A 19,734-nucleotide genomic window follows, 5' to 3' on the forward strand; every position below is an offset into this window, starting at 1 on the left:
TAATTTTAATTTTGCATTTTACTCCCTTTGTTTTATAATGTGCGTATTTTATGGCTTTTAGTTTTAGTGTGTTTTATATGTGTTTTGTTTTTATTGTAAAACATTTTGTAACTGTGTTTTGAAAGGTTGCTATATAAATAATGTGTATTATTATGATTACGATTATTAATATTTTTTTCATTGTTCCCTAAATGAGTGAAACAGCACTCCCCTAGGTTGTAATGGCTCTTGCATGTCAGTTAGTCTGTGGTCAAAAAAGGGTAGTGTATCCTTATACAGTTAGCAGGTGAAGCTGTAATCCGTCTATTAAATAAGATAGTAAGCGGCAAACAGACTGATGCAGTCATTGTCTATCATGCGACAGTGAAACTTAAAAGGACAAGCGTCTGTAAAACAAACTCTTAGCTAAGTTAACTGTGAAGCTTGCAGCACTGTGGCCTCACAACAAATAATATCTAGAAAGTTAGTAACGTCACTTAAGGCTGGAGTGCAGTGAAAGCAATTACAAAAACATTGTCGACACATGCCTGCGTCATAGGCTACCCCGTAGCCTACTCAGTCACTACTGTTGCGGCTGTAAAATGGTAGATAAACTGCGCGAGTGTCACACAGCCGCCGCGAAATGACTCGTTTCACTATCTGAAAATGATCCATTAGGTCCGATAACATTTGGAATGTCTAGAAGAGCCGCACGATTCAATTATTTTTATCCCCATTCAAGTTAGCAGAGGGCTAACCGGAAGTTAGCCAGCTTGGCCGGCGGAAGTCTCTGAGTGTACGTTTAAACAGTCAGCGCGGGAATGTCTTTCCCGACATGAGATTTAAAAACGCCATATACTGAGAAATACAGAGAGATTTATCTGGCCGTGGTATGCTTAATCTGCATTGTATGAACTCGTTTGGCAAGGGCTTGAATGTAACGGACGTTCATTCATAAGTAAAAGTTCTGCACTGCAGGTTTAAATGAAACACCCGGGAGACTAAGCTGGCTAACGTCATTTTTCCAGTGTTGCCGTATGATAACTAGCCAGCAACTGAGTTTTGTCAACAAACCAACCAAATGACCAACAGCAACAGTGCAGTTCTATGACATGGATACTTCATCTCCATGAAATTAAAGAAAGAAGAAAGCGGGCTTTGACATCAGATAACGTGAGTCAGATATATCCTCTCTCTCTGTCTGTCTGCCTGTCTGTCTATTTGTATTTATCCGTCTCTTTCTAGCTGGTTTCTTTCCTGATGATTAAATGTCCCGCAGTGTGTACTTAACTCCTTGCTGTCTGTCTTCTTGTTTATTATTGAGATTATATTCTTGTTTACCTGGGCACTGAGGCTGTTGTGTTACCTGCTGACTACATAGCCATACTGGCAGGGACAGAGCCTGCAGGGCTTTGAATAATTCAGAATTTCTCCAGTTTTGCACTTATTTGTAGTTCAGTCACCTATTGACCCTGTGTGTTGTGGATAAACCTGGCTGAAGCTCTGCTCGTTGCTTGGATTTAATCCTTCATTCTTGTTTTGTTTTAAAATGAGTTACAGTGTATATATTCCTTAGTGAAAAACTAACTAGAATACTGCCAACCATCTTGGCTATTTTTCTATTACAAAAGTTATTCAGTTTACTATGACCAAAGAAAACTGCAAAATGATCACATTTGAGAAGGTGGCACCACAAAATTTTTGCCCATTTTGTTTTGAAAATGACTACAACAATCGATTAATTCTCAATTTCTGTTGAGTGACTACACCTTTCAGCACTAAATGATGCATTGTCCTAGTTTACGGCATATTTATTTAGTTGACCTGTCTGACTCGGCATCTGAACATCTCCACTGCTAATAGTGTGTTTAGTATCTGAGTTAATTAAATTGGCCCCTCTAAAAGAACAGCTGGCCCCAGTCTGGCCCCTGAGGCTGACATGGGCTAGAACTGACATCACAGTTTACAGATTGACTGCCTGCTTTAACTTTGACCTACTGTTCTTGCTGTAGTTGTGTGCACCCACATGAGTGCACATTTTAGGTGCACTTCGGGTTTCCCTCAAAATAAAGTGGTTCCACTAGTGTTCTCAGATCACTGCAATTAACATAGTGAGTATAATGTTAGCCAAAACCCTCAAATTGAAATAAATCAGATTATCCTTTAATTGAAAGAAGGAAGGTGTTATTACTGAACTAACAGCTTAAAATAAAGGCGGATCATTAACATTGCTGTGGGCTGACACATTAGTGGATGAGTCAGTTTTGATGAGATACTTACATAAATTAAACATACGAGTTCCCCTTCGAGCTGTGATCTTTAAGAGTAATTATCAAACCAACATCACCATGATAAAAAGTTTTAGTGTCCTCTGTAGCCACTTCAAGAACAAGCTAACCCGTAATGGCCAATAGCTTTTAAAGAAGGTTGAGGATTAGCATTCATCTCCCTCTTTGCACAGAGTAATCCAGTGATAGGTGAGGGTGATCAGATTGTATCGCTCGGGCTGAGTAATCCACTTCACATGTTCCTTATAATAATTTTAGGCAGGTAATCAGCAATTTGCAATGGATTATCTTTTGAGAGTAACCTCGCCAACCCTGTTAATCTATTACGATTCACCCTCGTGTAATTTCATATTAAAGTGGGTGACAATTCATTAGGTGGGTGCAGCGGCTCCCAAGTGCTCAACGTGCTGCAATTACAGCCCATAGTGGAGGGCCCTGACCCTGGAATGGACCTGCAGTCACAATGACCAGTAATGATAATGGAAGTAGAGGACTGAGGGGACAAGATGGCGCTCATACTCTCAGCAAAGGGCCTGACTGCTCTGACTGGTGAGGACGGGGCCCCTTGTAATTATTTAGCAAGGACACAAACTGGAACATTAGGAATGACCAGAGGAAATGGAGATCAGATGAATACTGGTTGTAGACTGTACATCTTGTACAAGAGGACTTTTTTTTTTTTTTAAAGTCCAGGTGTTTAGTTTTGCTTGATTTTTTAACATAACAGCCTAATGACTTAACGGCCAAGATGAATGAGGCCAATACACGTTTTATAGCCCAATAAGATTAAGACATTACACCACCTAACATGTGATAATTTACTTTTAAGTATAGCAATATTCCATGAAGCCAACGTGTCATGTTTTTGTTTTTTTTTATGTGGACTGCAGCCTTTAATTTCAACAGCTGCCATTTTTTTTTCTCTGTTTTCTCAGCTGCATGACCACACAGTGTTGCATTTCACTCCAGAAAATTAAGTGAGATCAGTGTTTGGAGAACTGAATCCAACTCTTCAGTGATGAATTGCATACTCAGTGTTAAGCAGGAGACTTACTGAAATTAATAAACATAGGAATGTATTCAGAAGATTAGAGTTGTCATGACGCGAGAGCCTCGACCTGATCTGTCTGGTGTTTTTTTTTTTTATCATGATGCTATTTGATTTATTGATAGGGTTAGACATTCCACAAGATGGAACATCTACGCATCCCCCTAGACGGGGACACAGATGCACAGGCATTTACTTGCAGGATCAAGCCTTCTGTTAAAATACTGAGGGAATGTGATGCTGCATAGTCTACCAGCCAGAGAAGAGCTACAGAGTCTGTTGGTGTTTTGAATTGTGTCTCATGAGTGGAATATAGATGACATCCTTGGCATTATTCCAAAGTCAGACATAAGGAACCCCATTGAGGTGGGATGAAATGGGAAGGAAGTGGCCCAACACAGGCCTTGCAGGATGCTCTGTATATCATATCATCTTCGATCTGAATGGGATCTGTTTCTCTCTCTCGCCTTGTGGTTGCCACGTTGATCAGCTGGCTGTAGAGAGCAGTGACACACAGCAATATGTTCTCTCTATATATGTGTCTGAGGATATTTACAGGCACAAAAATAAACTGGAAAAGATCTCCATCTTATCAAGGCATATCTTTGATTGAGTCCTAAAGCCTTATTAACCAAGTGAGTGGTTTTAATCCACACTGAAACTTATTATTTTATTTTATAATGAATCATAAGTGTAATATCTGTGAATCAAATTCCAAAAATCCAAAATTCATTTAACAGCATAAATGTTGTAGACAATTGATTTTCCTAAAATAAGTTCACCTTGTCAGAACGTATTTGCATAAAACAGGAGCAAACAGCTGATGTTCCAGTTGGTTTTACCTCCTTGTTCTTCTTTTCCTTTAACTTGTTCCTCACTTCACAGTTTACATTCTCCTCAAAGCACATTTTCTCCTGCGGTGATTGTGACAGACCACATGATCAGAGCTGATACCATGTACACTCGGGTCTGTTCGGATCCACTCTGGTATTGGACATATTGACATACAGACCTGAGACCAGATCCGATTAGACTGAGTACAGACATTCATGTTCTCCTCAAGATGAATCGTCATTATGTTTGATAATTTGGTGATTTGGATAGTAAGCATGATTTGTGACATCTCAGATAATTTGGTAAAAAGTCCAGTATGAAATTTTGAAGTGTGATGTGTAAACTTGAAGCCTGTAGTGAACATACACTGATAATTGACTTTTGAGTGAAGATGGAGACGTCTCGTGTCCAGCAGTGAAACTTTTGAAACTAAATATATTAACATATTCATAAGTCCTGGATTTTTTTTAATGAGGAAGAAGGAATATATGTACTTAAAATAATTTTTAATCAGTGAACTGAATTTCTTTTTCTTTGGAAAACTCATATCAGACACAAATTATTATTCCAGTCAGAGTATTTTTATATTTCTGCAGTCTAACATTCATTTATATTCAATAATAATATACAATTCATGAACAAAAAAGACTAATTATCTTTTGCTATATTTCTCTTTTGATGTATTATATAAAGCACTATGAATTACGCGTTTGTGTGAAACGTGCTGTATCAGTAAACCTGCCTTGCATTGACTCTACATGATAGGATTTGCTCTGCTGTAGAGAAGTGAATTGTCTAACTTTCTGAAGACAATATCGCTGTAGCAAAAACGGATAAAATTATTCACCAAATAACATAATAAAAAAAAACAAAGAACTGAATTCTGAGAATATGGCATCGCCGACTACCAAGAGAATAGAGAAAGAACAAGAAAGCTGACTTCAGTCATATCGCTGATGGCAGCAGTTACTGACACAAGTTTAGTTTTCACCAAAGTTTAATTATACTCAAGCAGGCACCCATCGGGAGAGACGTGTCACAGCACCTCAGGGGGTGTTGAATCTCACAGGTTAAACATAGAGCGAGAAGCGTGGGCCGCCACTCCACCTGCTATTCTCCATCACGCTCAGCAGAATGTATCAGAGAGCGAGCGATGGACAGACACTGGCGCAGACAAGCATGTGTACATACTGTATATACAAACATTTACATAGACATATGAAGAAAAAAAAAGGATTTGTCTGGAAACAGGTGGGAGGCTGCAGCTCTCTGCTTTCATGTCGCTCCAGGATTCTCAGTGCTTAACATTCAGTGATGGAAAAGGATGAGATGTAACTGCCTTCCCTTCTGACACCCCAGACCTCTGATGCCTGTCACGACCACTGCATTGAACATAAGAGCAGAGAGAGCGGAGGAGGAGGAAAGAGAGACACAGAGCACAGCCATGTTTCCATCCGCTGTCAAGTAGATGTTATGTTGCAAAAACAAGCTAAAATGTACAATTTCTCCAGAGCTCAGTAGTGTTGTGACACTGCTGTCACTATATATCACATTTAGTATGTTGGTCAAATTCTATGCTACTATCTTAATGCAAAGCAGACTTGAAACTCTTTTGCTGTGAGAGGACTACCTAACCAGAGCTTTCTGGGGAACACATTCAAGGCAGGAGAACAATTAATGGCACTGAGTAGTCAGCGTGTATTGAACATTTTAACAAAGAGTAGAGGAATATTGGATTAACAGCAACACTTTTAGGGCTGCGGTCGATTTGTTGCTTACTGCCACTTCTGTCAGTTACTGAAGTTGTAAAACAGCGTCTGGGGCCTGGTGGAGCTGCTGTGGCTGGTTCAGTTAAGGCAAACGCTGCGATCCAGCTGTGATGGATTTCCTATGTTGCCAATATTGCACACATTAAAAGAGTAAACATTACTGAGATATAGAGGAAAAAACGAATTGATTACATTTCTGGAGAGAATTTGGGAATATTCTGATTCTCGCAAAAGCAGCAGGCATCGCAGTATTTATTTGCATCTAATTTGTCACAGAAACTCTCTGCCATTTTGGTTGCATGAACCAAATCCTGATTGGCTTACCCGCACCATGTCTGATTGGTCCTCTGTACCCGAAATCCTATCATGGATGCAGTGACATCACACTCTGGAAATGATGGGAGACAGCAGGAAGTAGCCAGGATAATTGGATTCACATACGCCTTTGGGCACAGTCTGGTTGACTGTGTCTACTTTATTACAGGTCAGTGATGGAAACCCAGCTGGTGGGACAGATAGAAGGCAAAGAGGAGAAGTTTCGGTGAGTTCACACCTAACACGTTCGGGGCAGTTTATTCAAACTCTGAGGCATTTACTCCTCCACTTGAGTTTGACTGTGCAGGTGACAACACTCAGGTGGCAGCCAATAACTGCATCAAGATGCGTGAAAATGCTTGCCAGGCTTTGCCCAAAAGAACTGTGCTGCAGTGAGGAGTGAGTGAGAAGCAAATCCGAGCCAGCTACAGGAAACAACCCAAAACACAAGTTTTTATGGGTGTGAGGAGACAGATGTTGCCATCTGAGCTAGCAGTTAGTTGTGTTTGGATAGTCTAGCATAACAAAATGGACTGAGGGAAAATCTTGACTCATGCTTAGTCTCAGTTACTTTCTTTCAAAAAAAAGCTAAATTACAGCAAAGAATGCAGGTAAGTCCATCATGCTTATAATCATGTGAGACAGATGGGGGGGGGGGGGGTTGAGACCGAAAGTGGGAGACACCGGAGCCGATGAAACTCCTTCTTCAGTGATTCTGAGCCGCACTTCGTCCAGACTAGGAGTCATGCGGAGGGCTTAAGGCTAGCTGCTGCAGCTAAGCTTCTACCGCTGTTGATCTGTCGAACAGAAACAAGACAGCTGCACGGAGAAAGAGAGAGAGAGAGAGAGTAGAGAGAGAGAGAGAGAGACGGAGTGGGGTGGCAGTGAGGGGGAGTGAGCCAGGATTAGGAAGATGGATTTGGATGCTGGTGAAGCGTAGCCAAATGGTGAGAATTAAGGGAAAACAGTGAGCAGTAAGGCTTATCAAGGCAAGTGAGATTTAGCAAGGCCTGAAAGCGGTCCTCTGCTGGATGCTGGGCAGTAAAACCTGGCTGCTGCTCCAGCTGAGGCCCAGTGTGCCTGACTGCGAAGAAGACTCACATCTAACCTCCCACTAAACACAGTATGCCTCAACATTTTGAAATCTGCTCAATTCAAGGCCCGTATTTGTTGAGAGCAGACAACTAGAGCTATAGGAGGAATCTGAGCTTCCTTTATAAGAAAACAGTGAAGTGGTGTGTTCATATGATGAAGGAACATCCTGAATATATATACAACCTTCCAAGGTTGTTTGCCTCCTTGTTCAAATCTGCCTTTAGTGCAGTTTGGCTCCATCTCTGAGTGTCCATGGTTACAGCAAGAAAATAATTGAACCTATGATTAAATAATCATGTCTGCCTATTGAGCACGTTGAGGGTTTATCTTGAGACATGGCACTCAATGAGATGCACATGGAAGTCTGTTTAGGGATTTCATTTTTTCATGTAAACAAACTAGCATTGAAAAAATATGTTTGTGATTCTGTCGCTGGCACGCACACAGACGGCTCACGAAGCGAAAAACACCCGGTGGAACACTTTTATAAATGTAATTTTAAACTGACAGCCCTCCTGCGCTCTTCAAAAGATTTGCTGAATTTCCAGACATCACTGTCAACCTCTGGGTATTAGTGTCAGGGCAGCACGATACGGAACACCGACCCATTCTTTCCTTTGGCATAAAAAATGGCAAACATGCAAGATTTGTCTCATTTTAATATTTAGCACATGCCCCGTCTCCTCATATGTGTGGCCAAAAACAAACGTTTTCCATAATTCAACCAAGCGTAACCGAGAAATGATCCGTGACCATGTTTCTTGTGAATCACCATAATACCACCCCAGAAAGTGGACTGATTTTCCAAGTCAAGTTAGAAGACTTTGCTTTTTCATCTGCAGTCTGAGTTCATCCCTCTTTACTGAATCACTGAATGTCCCCTCTCATTACTGTTATGTTTGTGAGATCAACAATGCAACGCAAAGCAATGCAAGTTTTATGTGTTGTACATTTATCGTTGCACAAATTTAAGTAAATGAGAGGTTAGTAACGAACATAAGCCGTCATACATATCATTCTTCTCATGCGAACCGGCATCCCTTTAATTTTCACCTCGCTTCTTTACTAAATAAAGAGTGTTAGCTAATACCTAGAGGCACGCCGCAGAATAATTTACACTAGTGAGATGAAAAGGGTGTCAGGGAATTAATTACAGCATTAAAGGTGCAGATAGCAACAGTCTCAATGCCTCTGAGAGACGAAAACAGAGACAGAGAAGAAGAAAGAAGAAGAGAGAACGGTGTGTCGAAAGTTATCTTTACCCTGCAGCATAATGGGAGTGTTAAACACAGCTAAACACTTCAAAGTGCGATTCGGTACACAGAAAAGAGCTCAGCGGAACGACCTCTCCTTTACGTCTGGATGCAAGTACGGTTATAGATCACCTCTGCTCTCTCCCTCTCTTGCTTTCTTTCTTTCAGTTCCAACTTCAGCAGATGTTGCAGAGTTTGAATTCTGTTTGTGTGTGTGTGTGTATATGTGTGTATGTGTGTGAAGGTACACAGGAAGCCAATGCTCTTTCATCTCCAGCTGATTGCTGGGACGTTATTGCTTTGACTGAGGGTGACAGTAGCTGTCACGGCTGTCAAACGGCTCGGCCTGCAGCATATCAAACCGCAGGTTATAGTGTGACTGGTGACATGCTCAATCAGCCATTAAAGAGAAATCACTGTCAGTGGTACATGGCTGCTGACAATCAGTCATCACAGGGAGGAGGCTCATAGGTCCAATTGGACTCAAGGTGATGGCAAGGAAAATTTGTGGTTTAGACAAATATATGAGTTTTCTGATGTGCAGGAAGAGTATTGGTCTCTTATTAAATATTGGATATCAGCCAACCATGCGGTCCACTCTCAACATGAAATTTTTTGATTTCTGTCTGGTTTGTGACAGCTCTCACTCTTTGAAGGTCACTGTACGTGTTCTATGTAGCTCTTCCCTATAGGATCCTGGGGGAGGAGTTCAGGGCCCTCTTAGGAGTATGTGACACCTGTTCTGGCTGGATTTCAACCTAAAGGGAGTCACCATACACAGTAAGTCGCTACGGTTACTTCCCCTGAGTGGCAAACATGCAACAGTCAAGTTTTGATGTTGATGCATGGAAATAAAAAAAAAAAACAACAACTGCTAAATGACACAGAGATCCTGCAATCTGATTGACTTTTTAATATATGTTGTCACATCAAAGATACATTTCCATCATGTTGTGTTGCAGTGGCAGTAATCTAAATCAATCCAAGAGACTGTGGTAGCAAAGGCTGGAGATCGTGCGTGGTGCGGCATTAATGGTTTGTACACACACTTTTACAGTGTTGTGGCCTAAGTGAAAAAATCACAATTTGACAGACTAAAGTGTAGAGATTTAATTTTACACCAAGATGGAACAAAAAGATGAAAAATAAAGGTTGTGACAAATTAAAGTGTTGATTTTTGTAGGCCTGTGATGACATGCTTATCTCCCCATTTGATACTATCATGATACTTGGGTGCCGATTTAATTCAGAATCAATTCAAAACCGATTCTTGATTGAATGCATAGAAAAGGGAGCTCTATTATCAGTCTCTTGCTCCAGTATACTGTGTGCCAAACCACTGACTGGTGTCCTCAGTACACTGGAATACAATATGAAACATAATTGGCAGATAAGATAAATGGTCTGCAGTCTTTTCATTTTAAAAAGTTAACTGCATTAATGAATGAATGAATTAATTTGAAAGCATCTCACAGTCTCCTGCCTGTATGAGAATAACAAACTGAGGGGGAGGCGGAGTGCTCCACTGTGTTGTTATTAATGTCATGTGTCCAGCAGTGGAGAGCAGCCTCTCTGCTGCACCGTTAGCTCCAGGGAAAGCCATCGCTGTCAAAGATTCTGAGCGGGCGCAGGGTTTTTGAGGTGAAACAGACTGAGCACTGAGTTATTTTCCTCACCTCAGAGTTGGTTTAAGTTGTTAAATGCTGCAGTCTGTGTTGGTCAGCGGGTCTTGTTTGTTACTGCTGATCGCTTCACAAGTTCACAATATACTTCACGTTCATCTCCCAAAGGTAATTATTTAGACAATCAAAAACCATGCTTGCAACCGCTGCATATTTTGAAGATGAACTACAAGATCAACTCTAGCGTGTTTGTGCTGTAGACTGTCTGGGTGCTGCACCGTCCTCGCAGCTGAGTTCTGCTTTTTTTGTTTCGTCAACAACATGTGCCAGAATTTTCAACAAAGGAGTTAGATTGGCAGGAAAAACTCATCATCACCCATCTGAGAAGTCATCCGTGGAAACTGTTTGGAAAAGGGCAGGCACTTTCAAAAAATACTTGGCAGGTGATTGGATGAACCATCTGTCCATCATGAGCTAACTTCAACCCATCAGATCAATGACACATATGACATTGTAGGAGAGCTTTTGCCAAAGCCAGTCAGGAGAAGAGTGAAAACATCTTTTCCATCGAGAAAAGCCCTCAGTTCTGTTCTTTGTATATAACTGATAGCAGCATCCACACTAACCTCTTTAAGAGTCGCCAAGTTGTTTTGAATGAACAGTTGCCTCTCGCTGTCGTCACACCTAAACCATGCCCGTAGTCACCAGTAGCTCCTCATAGGATCCTGATTGGGCTGAACCACTTGTGGTTTGGACACAAGTGCGAAACTTGAAGCCTGATGAGATGGATTCTTGTGTGGTCTTGTGATCTTGCGAATCCCGCTTCCTCGCAAGGTAATCTGCTACCCTCTATTACCCTGAATTGGAGAATATATGGAAAAACACATGAAAAAATAAGTAATCTTCTACTTTACTAAAACACAGTACTTAAGTAAATGCACTTAGTCACTTTCCACCACTGACCAGCCAAGTCTGATTTGTTGCTGTTTTCCTCCTGGTATCACAGCACAACCCATAAAGCACATAGTGACCCATTACTGTAAAGAGCTGATAAAGAAAAGTTACTCAAGAAGAAACAAAATAGTCTTAAATCCAATATATAAATGTCTTATCTAAAATGTTCCTTTGTAAAGCTAGCCCACTCTTGGTTTGGGAACAATAAACAAAACAATAAACTTTTCCATAAGCACTCCATAAAAGTTTTACATTGAAGGCGAAGTGAAAAACTTGGGGTCACACGTAAATCCAAACCAGTGCACACAAGACTGATGTAAGAGACTGAAATAGTCCCCAGAGAAATACCTTCAAATGCCAAGAGCTGTAGTCAGAGATTGAGTCCAGGTCTGTCCACAGTGGAATATTACAGTTATCCTGTAACACTGCACAGAGGGCCATGCTCCTCATAAAACATCAATTGAAACTTTCCGAATCACCCATGACTTACCCGATAGGTCAACTATAAACCAGCAGAGAGGGGCCTTTGAAATTGTGGGTTTGGTGTTTCAATTTAGGCCAGCCATCACGGAAACTTTTCAAACATGAAAGAGGTTGTGGATGGAGCCAGGTGGAGTGTCACGTACTGTTGCCGTGCCACTGGTCAGTGAAACACATGGAGGACGAGAGCTAATGTGGAAAACAAAAAAAAAAGTGTCCAGTACGATGGAAAAAAAAGAAAAAAGAGAAGAGTATGAACCCTAGGGTAAAAATACAAGGTGTCTGTCAAACATATTGCAAGGCTCATAAAAGCTCATTCCAGGGGTTAACAGCTGGCTGGTGGAGGAGGAAAGATGAGTTAAGGTGAGGGTGCAGGTGGAACAGAGGGGAAAAGCGACTAACCTTAATCCCCTAAACATTCTCCTGAAGGAAGCACTTTTTTAATTCCAGACTCATCCTTCCCTGGGGAGGGACTGTTATCAGCTGATTCTTTCTTCCTCCCCCTTCCCGTGTTTTCCTTTTCCTCTCCCCTCTCTGCGATGCATCTGCCAGGTGTGATAAGGCAGACAAACGTTACCTTTACAGGGCTATTAAAACCATTTCCCCCCGCAGTTTTGAAATGATTATCGCCTTAGGCCCACGGTTACAGGTTAGCTGATAGCTCACCTCCATCTGCCCATATCTGGGTGACTCTTTGAGGCTTAGGGCTGGCTGGGTGGTTGAAGATTATATGCGTTTCCTAAACCGCTTGAATACCAGGGGAAAACGGCAGAGGTGGGAGGGAGGAAAAGAAAAAAGGGGTGGAAGAAATGAAAAGAGCAGGAGTCCTGACATCCACAATGCTGTGGTGGATGATAAGGGATACAGTGACAGCTCTTCCTCCCTCTGTCTGGGGCTTGGACTGACTTTATGTGGGACACATTGTCAGATAAAGGGCAGTTGCAGTCATTCTTGAAGTAAGGCGGGTGATCTTGTTGGCTTTCAAGAATTTTCTACATTGTTCAAGGATATATCCTTAATTTGTTATAAATTGGATTACGGTAAAATATCAGTCTTGGTTCGAAACACCTCAGGCAGCAATTGTTACGCAGAAGAGTTTTTTTCATGCAAAAAAGAACCAAATTCCTCAAAAGACTGAAGCCGTCTCATTTACAGACACTTAAAAACTGCTTACAGTAGACATTTGTTAGCCGCTGAGACAGCTACAGTATCTATCCTCTAGTGTGGCTGCTTCCTGCCAGCCAGCACTGTCTCCCAAATCCTCTCAAGCATCACATCTGCTCCATAGAGATATCACCACCAACGCCAGCCACCGCTGGCTTCCTCCCATTACCTGCTCCTCACTTATCTGTCTGTGGTTGAGTGATGGTCCTCTTTATTTCTGCCTATTTCCTGCTGCTCATTAGAACATGTCATTTATTGGCAGTCGATCTGGGTCAAATCTGATCTTTTTTAGTATCATATTCAAAGATGCAGACACAGAGTGCAAAAAAGACAATGCCAGTTCAGATGTAATGAGGAACACTTTTCTTTTGAGCCATCAAGTGAGTGATTGATGCAGAGCTGAAGTGTTCATTTACTCTGTAAAGGTGCAAGCAGCCCTCTTGTAGCCACTCCGAAACCTTCCTAACAGACTAATCTGACAGCTGAGGCACTTAATTGAGGCAGCAACGACTATATATTAACATTAATTTAATTGCACTTAGAGAATTTCCTCTCTAATTGACCTTGGCCCCTTTACAGCATAATTACTAAGACCGTCACTTTTGCTCACCACAGCCAGACACGTTGTGTTAGGTCAGTGACCCTGCAATCTGCATAAAGAATTAAACAGGTGATAAAGCAGGGCTTACAACAGCCTAATGACGAATTATCAGCCGGTAGAACCTGCAAATTCATTTTTAATGTAAACCCTGATAACAAGTCATGTGGGAACCAGTAAGTATGTGGTTAATAAGACCAACTGGGAGGCATAAAGGTTACTGAAATAAAAACCAGCTGTCTTTTGTCTTTTTGCATTTGCACACACACATTATGCCAAATCGAAACTACCGAGAGCTGAAGCTGACATGAGTTATGGATACATGTTTTTATGGTCAATGCTAAATGCCAAAATCACTTGTTACTTTGGCATTTAAGATGAGAATAATCACTCTTTTGGGGGCAGCTAGTTTGCGCTTACGGAGGCATTTAAGACACCTAAATAAAGGCTTGGTTTATGATCCAAGACTCCAATTGTAAAAAGTATAATTTCAAAAATCAATCTGCTATTGAGCTAAGAATGGTTGAAGATGAAGAGTTGCTTCTTAGCAGTTTGAGGAGAATTATTTATCACTGGAGATGTCCACTGCTGTTTCCCTTGACCTTGCGGCAGACACTAACTTGTTATTCTATACAATAACATAACAAAGCACCTTTGACTCGAGTAGCTCCTTTAACCGGAGGTTCTTGCCAGTGGTTCACCGGAGGTGATTGGAACTGGTCAGCCATGCAGTCGAGAGCCTGCTGAGAGCTTTTCACCCCAGCGTTTAATGAGCTATGTTCAGGTCCACTCCACATCCATCCTAGTCCATTATTGGCTCCAAAAAGCTTTCAAAATGTCATTTGAGCACTCAGTCTACTTAACCAATAGCCTATTCATGAGAGTGCCAACGGTCCTTCTCAAAAGGGCCATTTGAATTGTGAATTCAGATTAAACAATAAAAAAAAAACTATATCTTGGCTTGGTAACTTGGCACACGGACTTGATTGATTGCTATGAATACTGGTGTCAATGTTCTTGTCACAAGTCAAAATATACTTCATAGGTGTTATTGTGACTGACCTGCTTTAAAAAACCTATAGGAAGATGACCAGGGCAATAACATGGCTGTAATTTAGCTCCCATCATCATTCTCAGTGCCCCACTTTTAGGTTGGACACTTTTTTTATTAAGAGAACAAAAACTGAATCGGTAACATGCTCTCAGGATTAATTGGAGGCCTCAAAGGTGTTTTAAAGCATCCGTTCTCCCCCGTCAGAGCCCCCAGGGGTGTTGTTTTCTCTGCCATGGTGTTATGAGGAAATTTCTGGTAATGAAAAAAACAACAGTGTGAACCTAGCCTGCAGTCCTGTGCTGCCTCCCTAGGGAGATGAGAACATCTTATGAGTGAGGCCTTTCAATAAAGGAGTTCACTATTAATCATCTCCCTCACATGTCCGCCCTGTCTTTCCTTTGTATTTCACTGAGTTGCCATTCTTTTCAGCCTGAAAAAAACCCTCTGCCACTACCATTCAAGTAATTCTCTTCCTTCCTGCCTCATAATATGGGATTATTGGCAAATGTATCTCTGCCCTGACTGTGAATGCCTTGAATACATGGAGTCCATCAACAATTAAACGGCAACATGGCACAGAATGGCTCTGTAGCCAAGCACTGATGCTTGCCTTGATACAATTATTTCATTTTGAAGAACCGATGCAATTAGATTTGGAACACGGTTTTCATGAAAATGGGAGAAATCAATGGCCTGGCCAAATGTTGGCTCTGATTCAGTCAGCGTAGTCCAATTATATACATCTTCATAGACATGATGTGTCAAACCTCATGTTTTCTAAGCAAACCAACAGAATTAGAGGGGAAGTGGTGAATGTTAAGTGGGGCTTTACACAAAATCATAGAAGCATTTACATATAAAGAGGAACACAAAGCTTAAACGCAAGAGTCATGACACTCTGATCTTAATCGGTTTAAAGATGTTTTACATTAAAACATTTATTAATGTTTTATTTTAATGTGAAAATGTAAGCAGAAGATGACAAAGAAGAAGTTTCAGTCATTAAATGTTGAAAATAGAGATGTACTGTACATCTAGTCTAATCAAATTTAGGGTGCTATTGTTGGTTTGTTCTGAATCAGTGGATGAGTTTGTAAAGCTGTATCCCGTTTTCTGTTGATTCAATTTCTTTTTACACAGAGAAAAATCCAAGCAAACCAAAATGCATCACTAAAAGACACGTGAGAACGTTCACTCCACTCATTGATTCGATGTGTCTGTGGCGGGAGCAAGAACATAAATACAGGAAGTAGGTCCTGAAGAAGGTCCTATCTGCCCAAATATCTGGAATGTAATGTACTTTGTTGAGCTAGTCCAGGCTGTATCTTAATTCACTCTGCAGCTAACTGCTAGGCTAGCAACGGTTGATTTCGCTCATCCACATTCCAGTATGCAAAGTACACCTGGATACAGGAGCATGTTTAGTAGTTGTAGTTTTGTTGGATCATGTTCCCAACACAAACAAACCGTTGCAGAATTCATTTGGGGCCGGACGACACCACTTCCTCAAAGGGTCTTGGTATGGTTGCTTTGGTCCACATTCAAATACAATTCCATTGTTCAGACCTGCCCAAATGAATCATACCAAGGGGAAAATGAATCAGAGGCTGACTAGACAATGCAGGTTTGGAAATGCCATTACTTGATTTGTAGATGTGAGAACTATGTGATGGCAGGTCTTTCTTTGTATTATGAATAGACATGAGCTCCCAATGAATTTGAAGAATTATGAATGAATTATATCCTTATTAGTAAATTTCACACTTCAGAATTCATGTCTAATGTAAACTTCAGTGCCAAAGCAGGTGACTGTGTGTCCTCTATGTTAGTGAGATTGGTGTGGAGGTTGGGGATAGGTGTGTAGAGCGTCAGACTTTCATGCAAGAGACCAGAGTTTGCATTCCATTACAGACCTGCAATTAATGTTAATCTTTGTATTAACTGTAACCACAATCTTTTTCTAATCTGAACCAAGTGTTTTAGTTGCCCAACCTGAACCATGGTTTGCCATAACCACAGTCTGTCCTTAACCTTAACAGTTGTTGCCAAGCACAGATATTGTAGAAAGTAAGAATTTTAAAAATGTTGGACATTTATAAAAAGATTTTTTTTTTTATTCATCAAGGGTTTTGCAGAATTGTCTAATATTGACGTTCTTGTCTGGTGATAGAGGTGGCTCCCAAACACAAGACAAATAGATGTGTCAGTGACAATAAAAGTCCTCTTGTGAGATTTCCTGTTTTTCACTGATCAATTCAAGCCATCAAACAAAAGATATTCAATCAGATAGATATATTAAACTGTGTTTTTAAGCAAAACTCAATCTGGCAGCACTTGAGTGGCAGCTTTGTAATTAGCAAGCATCCAACCTTGCTGTCTAAAGAAACCCAGAGGAAATATATTAACTTGTTTGCCTGAATATGATTGGAAATGAAACATAATGGATAAACACATCCACAAGAAGAAATCACAATCATTATCATTCACAATCATGTTTGACATGGACTATGGTTGATATTTGCCAATCTCAAGTGTGTTTGGAAATGGTCTTTATCTGGTGTGTCCTGGTGACCTACTGGTTAAGACGCATGCCACAAAACCGCAACATCCGCGTTTTGATTCCAGAAGTGGACCTTTGTTGCATGTCACCACCCCAGTCTCTTCCATCCCCCTGCTTCCTGTTGATTCTTTCTACTGTCGCTATTGTAAAGGCATGAAATGCCCCCAAAAATATATGCTAAAAAAATCTTATCTTACTCGCTTTAAACTACATAATAAAAGTAACAATATAAAAATCTTGAACTTACAGTTTACTCTTTCTCTTCTTAAACAAATCAGGAATGGTCATCATATTGACCTTGCTCTTAGTGATCAGTGGCAAAGTACTCACAAAAAGTACTGAATCCAGTCACTGTATCAGTTTCTAAGTGCCAACTGTTACGTGATCACTGTCTCCACTGCTAGACGGAGGTTTGCACTGAATCTTACACCGTGAGGGTGTTTGTGTGAGGGTGTGCCAACAAGTCCTGGTCATCATGACTTATTTACATTGTTTACTCTGGCTGTTCCCCAATGAGGCAAAGCAAGGGCACCACTGAAGGTGGAGGTGGGGGTGGCTGAGTGATTCAGAGGCCCGGAGCTCAACGGGGGCCCTGGAACATGCCAGGGATTTTACATATTTATAGAGTCAGAGGTGTTGCTTAGTGGTTGTGGTGCCCCAGAGGTCAAACTACAGTCAGATCATGGCATATAGTGTTACCTCATGCATGCTTTGTTAACCTCTACAAGTACTGAGAAGCAGAAACACATGAACGGCTCATGTCTTTGTTACACTGTCACCCATGCTGAATACATAATAGTGCATATGGATAGCATGTAAATCATTTTAGGATGTCTGTTTTGGGCTACTACTGTGGAAAGAAGAATATTTTTGTCAAGTGAAAATTCCTAATCTTTTCTTTGGAGGGTCAGACTTGGTTTTTGGAAAACTAAACCAAATCTAACTATATCTGCAAGAGCCAAAAGCATGTTTGTGCTGCCAAAATCTGAATGTTGTGCTATCACATTTAAGAGGTTACAACCACAGATACAGCAGTTTCACATATGCTCTTTATGTGTACAGTGCGTGCCAACAGTTAATCGCACTATTTCCTGTAATTCCAGTCCCCTGGTGAGCAGATGACTGGTGCCCGAACAGCAGACTTTTTAGAGAATGAAAAAAAAAAGAAAAGCAACACACAATATCCTAGGCTCCACTGATGAAGAGCACATTTTCAGAAAGATTGATCTTGGGAAGAGGACCCGACATCAAAAGCTTTACTTAATATTTTAGGAAGGAGGAGTTATATATGTAAGGATTTCAAAGTCCTATATGTCTTCCGAATATGTTTATCTGGTCACTGTCCAAAAAACTGGATTTCATCAGGAGTGATTGAGGTAATTTTGCACGAGCTGCTTGTATGGTTTTGCATGTCTTAGAAAGGAAGTCATCTGAGCAGATGCCCTTTGCGTGTTGCTTCTGCAGGCTTCAACTCAAGAAGAACAGAAGAACTTGCAATTTAAATCTATTTTCAGTTAAATAACTTCATTTGCATGTGAAATGATGTAGTGTTTCAATGCCTGAACAAGAGCTCTGCACAGTGTACCAGTAAAAACTTTGTTTGGTTTTATCAGCTGACGTCAGTCTACATTGGTATGTGTTTTTTACAATTTATTATGTGCTGAAGTGTGCTTTTACGTTGTGTTTTTTTTAATTGAATTTATTGTGTGTGTTTATCGTTAAACCATGACTGTGAGGCACATTTTCTTTACTGGAAAATAAAATTTGAATTAAATTTAATTCAAATGTTTTGTTTTGTTTTTAGGACGGCTAGCTTCAGAAGTTAAGTGACTATTACTTAATTCGTAAGGAGGCAACTTGAACAGACCTTTCCAAGCAAAGTTCTGTTCAGATCATATTTCCTAATTATCCTGACATACTCCAGACTACACGGTGCTAATCAGTAGTCGAGAGTGTTTGGGGCATGAAAGGGGCGGGAAAAGAGCATGGCGGATAATGCTCACCTTCTTAACCAAAGGTTTATTCTCAGTTGCTGTTGCCTTGGTGAGTCAACCCCTGCTGCGAGTAAAAGCGTGCTACATTATCAGTTCACCAGGCTTTGAGAAGCTGCAGCATCACACTGAGCTCAATGGGCTCCCCTCTTAGCGTACAGACGGCTGTGACGAGGCCCTGGTGGAAATAACACTAAATAAAATTCTTAGAAAAATTCTCTCTGAGGATGTGACAAAAGAAAGTGGGGCTACCTTGCCACCTGCAACGTCTGGCACCTCACTCTCATCTCTGCCAATTAAAAGGCTGAAAAAATAGCCAAGCCTCCAGGCTTAGTTTTGCATAATAACATTTGCATAAAATGAGACCATCTGTTTTGCAACCTTTAATTTTTTGACTGTGACTTTAATGTGTTAATGCTGTGAGCTCTGATTTGCTACGCTATTGATTTCCTTGTGGGCAAGGCTACTGAACAAAAAAATGAAAGAGGTCTAGATCCCTATTAAATAAAACACAGCCGATGCCACAGCTCAGTTTGCAACAGCATGACAGTTTGGCACATAATCCTAATAAGACAGTGACCTGATTACTTATATGCAAATTATGTATGTCAATATTGGCTGTGAGAAAATGACATGCAAGTCAAGATAATAGTTTTTTAAATTGGCTGCAGTTTTAATCTACTGTATGGTTAAAGGATAATTCTGGTTTATTACAATTTATGTTTGAAGC

The 19,734-nt window shown here is 40.7% G+C and overlaps 1 protein-coding gene across 3 annotated transcripts in view; it reads left to right on the forward strand.

Annotated features, from left to right (window-relative positions):
- Positions 1–354: 354 nt before the first annotated feature.
- nrp1a (neuropilin 1a) overlaps positions 355–19,734 on the forward strand; it is a 189,421-nt gene continuing 170,041 nt past the window's right edge. The window contains exons 1-3 of one of the 3 annotated variants that reach the window (XM_044339007.1): positions 355–1,152; positions 6,374–6,459; positions 9,261–9,361. The gene's annotated coding sequence lies outside the window, so the exon portion shown is untranslated. The remainder of the gene's footprint in view (positions 1,153–6,373; positions 6,460–9,260; positions 9,362–19,734) is intronic. The other 2 variants (XM_044339006.1, XM_044339004.1) reach the window with 2 other exon arrangements.

The sequence above is a fragment of the Thunnus albacares genome, chromosome 21 (genome assembly GCF_914725855.1).
Source record: "Thunnus albacares chromosome 21, fThuAlb1.1, whole genome shotgun sequence".
NCBI classification, from domain to species: domain Eukaryota; kingdom Metazoa; phylum Chordata; class Actinopteri; order Scombriformes; family Scombridae; genus Thunnus; species Thunnus albacares.